Consider the following 6,952-nt stretch of genomic DNA (forward strand, 5'->3'; position numbering starts at 1 on the left):
CTGTAGAGAACTGGCTGCGTCGTGTGTGTGTGTGTCTTCTAACAGCACTGTTAGACAGTTACATTCTTTGAAGAAAAAAGTGCAAAACCATACGCAGCAAGGTCTATCGACTGCCTTGCTCTTTGACTCACATTCATACTCTCCTCTTCCTCTGTCCACTTGCTCTTCAGGACCAAGCTGAGTGAGTCTTTCTCATCCAAAAAAGTCTTTTGGGCCGGACGCAGTGACTCACGCCTGTAATCCTAGCATTTTAGGAGGCCGAGGCGGCCGGATCATTTGAGGTCAGGAGTTCGAGACCAGCCTGACCAACATGGCAAAACCCTGTCTCGGCTAAAAATACAAAAATTAGCCAGGCGTGGTGGCGGGCGCCTATAATCCCAGCTACTCGGGAGGCTGTGGCCGGAGAATTGCTTGAACCCGGGAGGCGGAGGTTGCAGTGAACCGAGATGGCGCAACTGTACTCCAGCTTAGGCGACCGAGCGAGACGCCGGCAGGGCGGGGACTTGGCAAGTGCGGGAGGCGCAGGACTGGGGGGGGCAACGGCCAGCGGGTGGGCTGAGGGGGGAGGCTGGGGGGGCGGGGCGGGACTACAAGTCCCAGGCCGCTTTGCGCACCTGCAGGAGAGGCAGAGAGGTGGGGAACGGGGCGCCGCAGGGGGCAGGTGGGTGCTGCAGCCACAGCGAGGCGGCACGAGGGCTGGCCCACCGACAGTTGGCGCGCGGGCGGCCAAGCCAGTGCCGGAGCCCGGGCGGAGGAGGGCAGCAACGGCGACGGGGCGGTCGCAGAGCCCGGGGCTGGTCCTGTGCGGGAACCAGCGCGGCTGCGCCGCTTCCTCAGCCGCGGGTTAGTGATATGCGCGCCGCTGCTTCCTTTTCTACTTGAAGAACCCTCATGACACCCTGCCCCTTGGCCGCATGGACATCGCTGAAGCCTGCTTCAGCTGCAGCGCGCCGACGAGGCAGCAGAACCGCCCGCGCACTTCCAGGTGCGGGAGCCGCCACGGTGCTTCAGGTGGGACCGCGCGTCCCGCAACCGCCGGGAGTGTCTGCGCCCCCTGCCTCGCCTGCGGCCCTGCCCCATCCACCCTTCTTTCTCAAGGCCTCCTCACACCCTGCCCACGTCGGCCTGCCTTTCCCCACTTGTCCACATCCCGCTGTGCTTCCTATCTCCTCTCCTCCACCTAGGCTTAGGCCAGTGTGGCTGGGGCTACTTAGCCCAGTCTCCTTCCTCAGACACTTTGGCCCATTATCTCCCTCCGCGCCTTCCCCCGGGCCCCTCTCTCATGTCGTCTCACCCCCAGCATCCCGTGGATGTCCCGTGCAGCCCTCCCAGGCATCCATAACGGTAAACTTCTACCCCCAGGGCCTCCTTTAGAACTCTGCTAGGACGTTGGTAAGTCAGTTAACCGCTCTATGCTTCAGCCTCCTCTGTAAAATGGGATAACAGTATGTCTACCTCATGGGGTGTTGGGATTAAATGAATTATATTCTAAATTGCTCAGTAAATGTTAGTGCATTTATTTTTATTTATTTGTTCTTTTTGCGATAGGATCTCGCTCTGTTGCTCAGACTGGAGTGCAGTGGTGGGATCTCAGCTCACCACAGCTGCGATGCCTGAGCACAAGTGATCCTCCCACCTCAGCCTCCCAAGTAACTGGGACCACAGGTCAGGCCACCATGCCTGGCCAATTTTAATTTTTTTTTTTTTTTTTTTTTTTTTTTGTGGAGACAGGGGTCTTGCTATGGTGTTCAGGCTAGTCTCGAACTCCTGGGCTCAAACCATCCTCCCTACCCAGCTTCCTAGGATTCCAGACCTGACCCACAGTGCATTTAGCCTTAGACAAAAAGAGTCAAACATGGCAGGGCCCTTAGAGATATTCCACTACATTTCCCTCCAGAGTGGGTAGGTGTTGAGATTCACTCGGGGTGGCTGGCAAAATATTAAGGAAATATTAGGGAAAGTTAGAAGATTATAGTTTCAAACATTTTAGAAAGCCCAAAGGTTTTGATGGAATAGGCTGAAGGCAGCCAGTTCATTACGTTAGAATTTTAAGTCATATGGTAAAAGATAGGAACAATAAAGCTTCCCCAGTTAAGTCTGTTTACCCCACATCCTTTTGTCTACTCTGTTTGCTTATGTAAACTTTGTGCTGGATGGTCCTCTCATGGGGAGGTCAAAGAGAAATTACCCGTTAGTGGTGTTTACTCTAGACCCCTGAATGAAAAGCTTTTATCATTCGTAAAACTACTCTTTTAACCATGTTAATTATCCACAAGCCTGTTGACTTAGAACTTCTGTTATTAAATCTATATTGAATAAATGCAAGGAAGGAGAAGGAGTGGTGGTCGGTTAACTCTAGTCACCCTCTGAAAGCAGTTGATGACCCTCCCTAGCCCACTCAAAATCTCTGTACTAGGTGTGACAGTGTATTCATTCATCCATCATTGAGTTAAGGTCTACAGGACAGACCTCCGCAGGTGGCAACTGCCGTCTCAGGCAGGGATACTCCAATTAAGATAACACAGCCAGTAAGTGTCAGAGCCTGTTGTCTTGCTCCTTGTTTTGTTTGGGAGATATAGGAGGGGGTCACTTCAGCCAGTTAGGCCTTGCTCCTTTGAGGATCCCTTTAATCCTCCAGTGAACAGACACATGGGAGAAATAGTGTAGAAGCAGGAGAGTAGAGTCAGGAGTCCTGGTGCTGAGAGGCCTCCCCTTTCCTTGGGAGTCCTTAGTGGGGCTAGACTCTGTCACTTGCTAGGGGCCCACTTGCTCCGAGCACCTGGAGGGATCTGGGCCCAGGCCTGGAGCCTGGTATGGTTTCTCCAGGCTGTGCTCCCTGCCTGGTTCCTGTGAGCCTCCACCTTCACTCTCACTCCTCTTCTGCATTGCAGGCTGGGCTTTCTCCAGGGCAGCAGAGTTGGGCTGGGATGTATGAAAGCACTCTCAAAGGTGGCCACGTGGAGAGCAGAGTAGGCAAGCTCCTAGCCTTGTGAACACAGGACTGTTCCTCTGACCCCCAGACCTGCTAACAGCTGGAGCTGCCTCCAGAGATATTCTTAGAGCTTTGTTGACTCAGCTTTTGCCAATTCAAGCAGGATCTGATTCCCATGTTCTCTAGGGCTCCTCTGTCCTATCTGTAAGTGGGTGCAGACAGCCTATTTCCCCAAAGGAAGCCAACTAAGATTGCAGTCCTACTCAGGCTTACTTAGCACCTGTATAAACTTGAGAATGACCCCAGTGGAGGTACTTTGCCAAAGCCAGAGGCTCTTCCTCAGTATACACACAGACTGTCCCCATGTCAGGTGTATTTCCTATGGGATGTTTGTTAACAAAGAAAATAGAGTGTCATGTTTCAGATCTTTCTCAGATGACTGTGGAGCCCTATATCAGTTTTCTCGTTAAAAAAAATCTGAATCTACGTAAATGGGGTTACAAGGTGTATTGTCAGGAGTATGGCTTTAGACTTAGATGAGCTTGAACTTGAAGCAGGAGTCTGCTGCTCACATATATTGGACAAGTTACACCACATGCCAGTTCCTCTTTGGTCCAGTGGAAATCTTACCTTTCCCATTAGTGGTTGTGAGGATTCTGGAGAATGTTATGGAAGTGGCTGGCACCTTTTCCATAGTGGTATGGAAGACAGCAGGCACTACATGGCATATGAAACATCAAGCAGTGTCTTTGGCCAAAATGTAGTATATTCATATAATGGAATGTTATGTGGTAGTAAGCAAAGGAACTAGAGCTATAAGTGTCAATGTGGATTACTCTCACAAACATAAAATTGAGCAAGAAATAAGTTACAGACTGATTCTGTTCAGAACAATACCATTTATAGAAAGGTTAGGAAGATCCCATAAAACAGTGCTGCAGATCTTAAGGATATATACAGTGTCGGGAGGGGAAGAGATGCAGGGGGTTGATAAGCTCTGGTTTCTAGGTGGTGGTTGCTCTGATGGGAAGAGGGGGAAAATGATTGGGAGTGGGTGCCTTGGGGCTTCTACCGTTGTTTTGCAGTGTTTTATTTCTTGGACTGGGTGGTAGGTGCATCAGTGTTTGTTATATTATGCTATCCATCTTTTTTTTTTTTTTTGAGAAAAAGTTTCACTCTTGTTGCTCAGGCTGGGGTACAGTGGCATGATCTTGGCTCACTGCAACCTCTGCTTCCTGGGTTCAGGTGATTCTCCTGCCTCAACCTCCCAAGTAGTTGGGATTACAGGCATGTGCCACCATGCCTGACTAATTTTATATCTTTAGTAGACACGGGGTTTCACCATGTTGGTCAGGCTGGTCTCGAACTCCTGACCTCAGGTGATCCACCCACCTCGGCCTCCCAAAGTGTAGGAATTACAGGCATGAGCCACTGTGCCCGGCCACTATCCATCTCTTTGTAGGTTCAGAATATTTATTACTTTTAAGAAAAAGAAATATATTTTCCTTTGGGTTACTCACAATGGAGGACTATTTTGACATGTAAAATTAAATTGGTCACAGAATAAGATAGTACCTGAGGCTGAGTGTTGGCTGTATCCAACAATGGAAGTGGAAACACAGGCAAGGCTTTCCAAAAGAAGGTATCAGGGTTTTAGAGTAGGGGTGTGTTTTAAGAAGGATAAATTTCTTTGTACCCTTATTTCTTTTGAGCTGTAGGAGTAAAAACTTTATGGTGGTAAGTATGGAAATTACCAATTTGTCTTCCTTTTCATCTTTCTGATCCAAGAACTAATTCCCATAAGCCTTAATGTTTGACTTTAGGGCTGTCCAGCCATAGAGGAAACCCTAATTTCTAAGATTTTAAGTTAGGATTTAGCCCTGCTCAGACTTCAACTAGTTGTGTATAATTTTACAAATACAATTTCTTTTCATAGAGGCTTAAAAAGTAAAGAAAAAAGAGCAATTTTCTTATTGTATTATATTTTTCTTATTTTAAAGCATCTTTCAGCCTTCTTTGGAGAAGCTGTGATATTGTTGGGCTTTTCCAAAATGTTTTATTATATGAGTCTTAATGAAAGCTGATACAGGAATTTCTTGGTAAACTCCTTTATTCCGAAACTTAGGGATCTGATCTGGTGCCTTATTTTACAGATGAGGTAATAGAGGCTAGAGAGGGGATGTAATTTTGCTGACATCATGAAGCTAGACTCAGATCCTTTCTGAAAGTAGAGGCTCCAGGAACAGGAGTGTCCAAAATGTGGAGTATCTCATTACTGAGACCAGCTTGGCCATAGAGACTACCACCCAGGCGGCGCTGAAGGAATTGAGAAGCAGACACCCAGATAGAACAACAAAGTGGGACTATTCGGGGGGCCAACAGCCTTCTGAGCTGAGAGCTTCAAGGGGCTGACAGCATTCCAGGCTGAGGCCCTCAAGCAGATTCTGACCCATGCATTTATTCTCTCTGAACAGGTGATGATTATTAACAGATGTTCAGTATTTTCTCCTAGAACCAAGATAAACTAGGTAGGTAGCTGGTGCCTGCTTACCACTGATCAGGGACAAACCAGAAAATATTCTCCATGAGAGAGCCGTGGGGGCGGGGTCAGACATCCCATGCTTAAAGAATTATTTTAACCAGTCTTTGATATTTATATATTGTCCTGCCACTTTAGAATGCCCCAAATAGTTTTCCACTTGGAGTGGGGGCGGCTAGGTTTTCCTTGCTATCTATCATTCTTCCTAGCAAACAATATATTCTATCATACACTCAGCATTCCTCAACATCTAATTGTATTGTCTGTTCTGACAAATCTACTTTTTTTTTACTTTGGATATTGTTTTGGATCAGATAAGATATAGTAGTCTTTCCTTTTACTGTATTTGATAGCTGTCCTTTTTGGACATTGAGTATCACCAGGAACATTTTACTGCCCAGTTCTTTACCAGGATGGCATAGGACCTTTTACTGGACATATCTGGAAACTGCTGCAAGGGTCTAACAGAGGCTAACAGTTCCTGTGTGTGTCTTGCTGTATATGTAGGGGTGCTGGAGGTTTCTCACGGAGCTTTACCGGAATCTGAGACACTGGGGAAGGAGAGCATGTGATTGAGGGTGAAGCTTAAACAGCCTTGCTCTTCCAGATCTCTGCCGTCTTTGGAGCAAGAGAGCATCATTGGTCAGGAAATGATTTCCTCCTTCTGGTCCCTTCTGGTGCTCAAATGGCCATGTGTTTGTTTCGGAGCCACACGTAACTGAATAGCTATGTACACCTATTCTTAACCCACTTTTGTGGGAATGCTCATTACCTGTTGTTGAAATTGCTCCTAATAACAAACATTTATTGGCTTTGATAATCAGAGTGTGTTCAGTACAAAATAGAATTGGTGAGCCAGCCTTCTTTGCTGTATGATTCTCCCAAGCTGTTCTACCCTGAGGCATCTGCTCATTCTTGAAGCATTATTTAACTCTTTAAGTTATGAGGACTTAACTTTTCATGGCTTTTCAATTAGTAAATTCCTTCAAGACAAGTCCAGTATTATGCTTGTGATACCACAATGGCATTCCATCTTCCACTGCCTCTCACACAGTCCTTTTGCAGAGGAGTCCTCATCCTATTTCCTACCCACCAGAGGGTGAGCTCCCTAAGGATTTTTGTAGCCTCAGCTCCCACAACAGTATCTGGCACAAAGGAGACTTGTAGACTAGTGTGTTTGTCTTTCTGAAAAATTCATATGTTGAAGCACCAACTCCCAATGTGATGATATTTAGAGGTGGGACCTTTGGGAGGTAATTAAGTCATGGGGGTAGAGCATTCATGATTGGTATTAGTGCCTTATACAAGAGACCCTGGAGAGATGATCTCCCTCTCCATCTATGAGGATACAGCAAAAAGGCATTCCTTTGCAAACCAGGAACCAAATTGACCAGCACCTTGATTTTGGACATTCTAGTCTTCAGAACTGAGGAGTAAATTTCTGTTGTTTAAGCCACTCAGTCTGTGGTGTTTTTGTTATA

Source organism: Aotus nancymaae, unplaced genomic scaffold (genome assembly GCF_030222135.1).
Source record: "Aotus nancymaae isolate 86718 unplaced genomic scaffold, 86718_ANA_hifiasm-v0.15.2.pri h1tg000016l, whole genome shotgun sequence".
Classification (NCBI taxonomy): Eukaryota; Metazoa; Chordata; class Mammalia; order Primates; family Aotidae; genus Aotus; species Aotus nancymaae.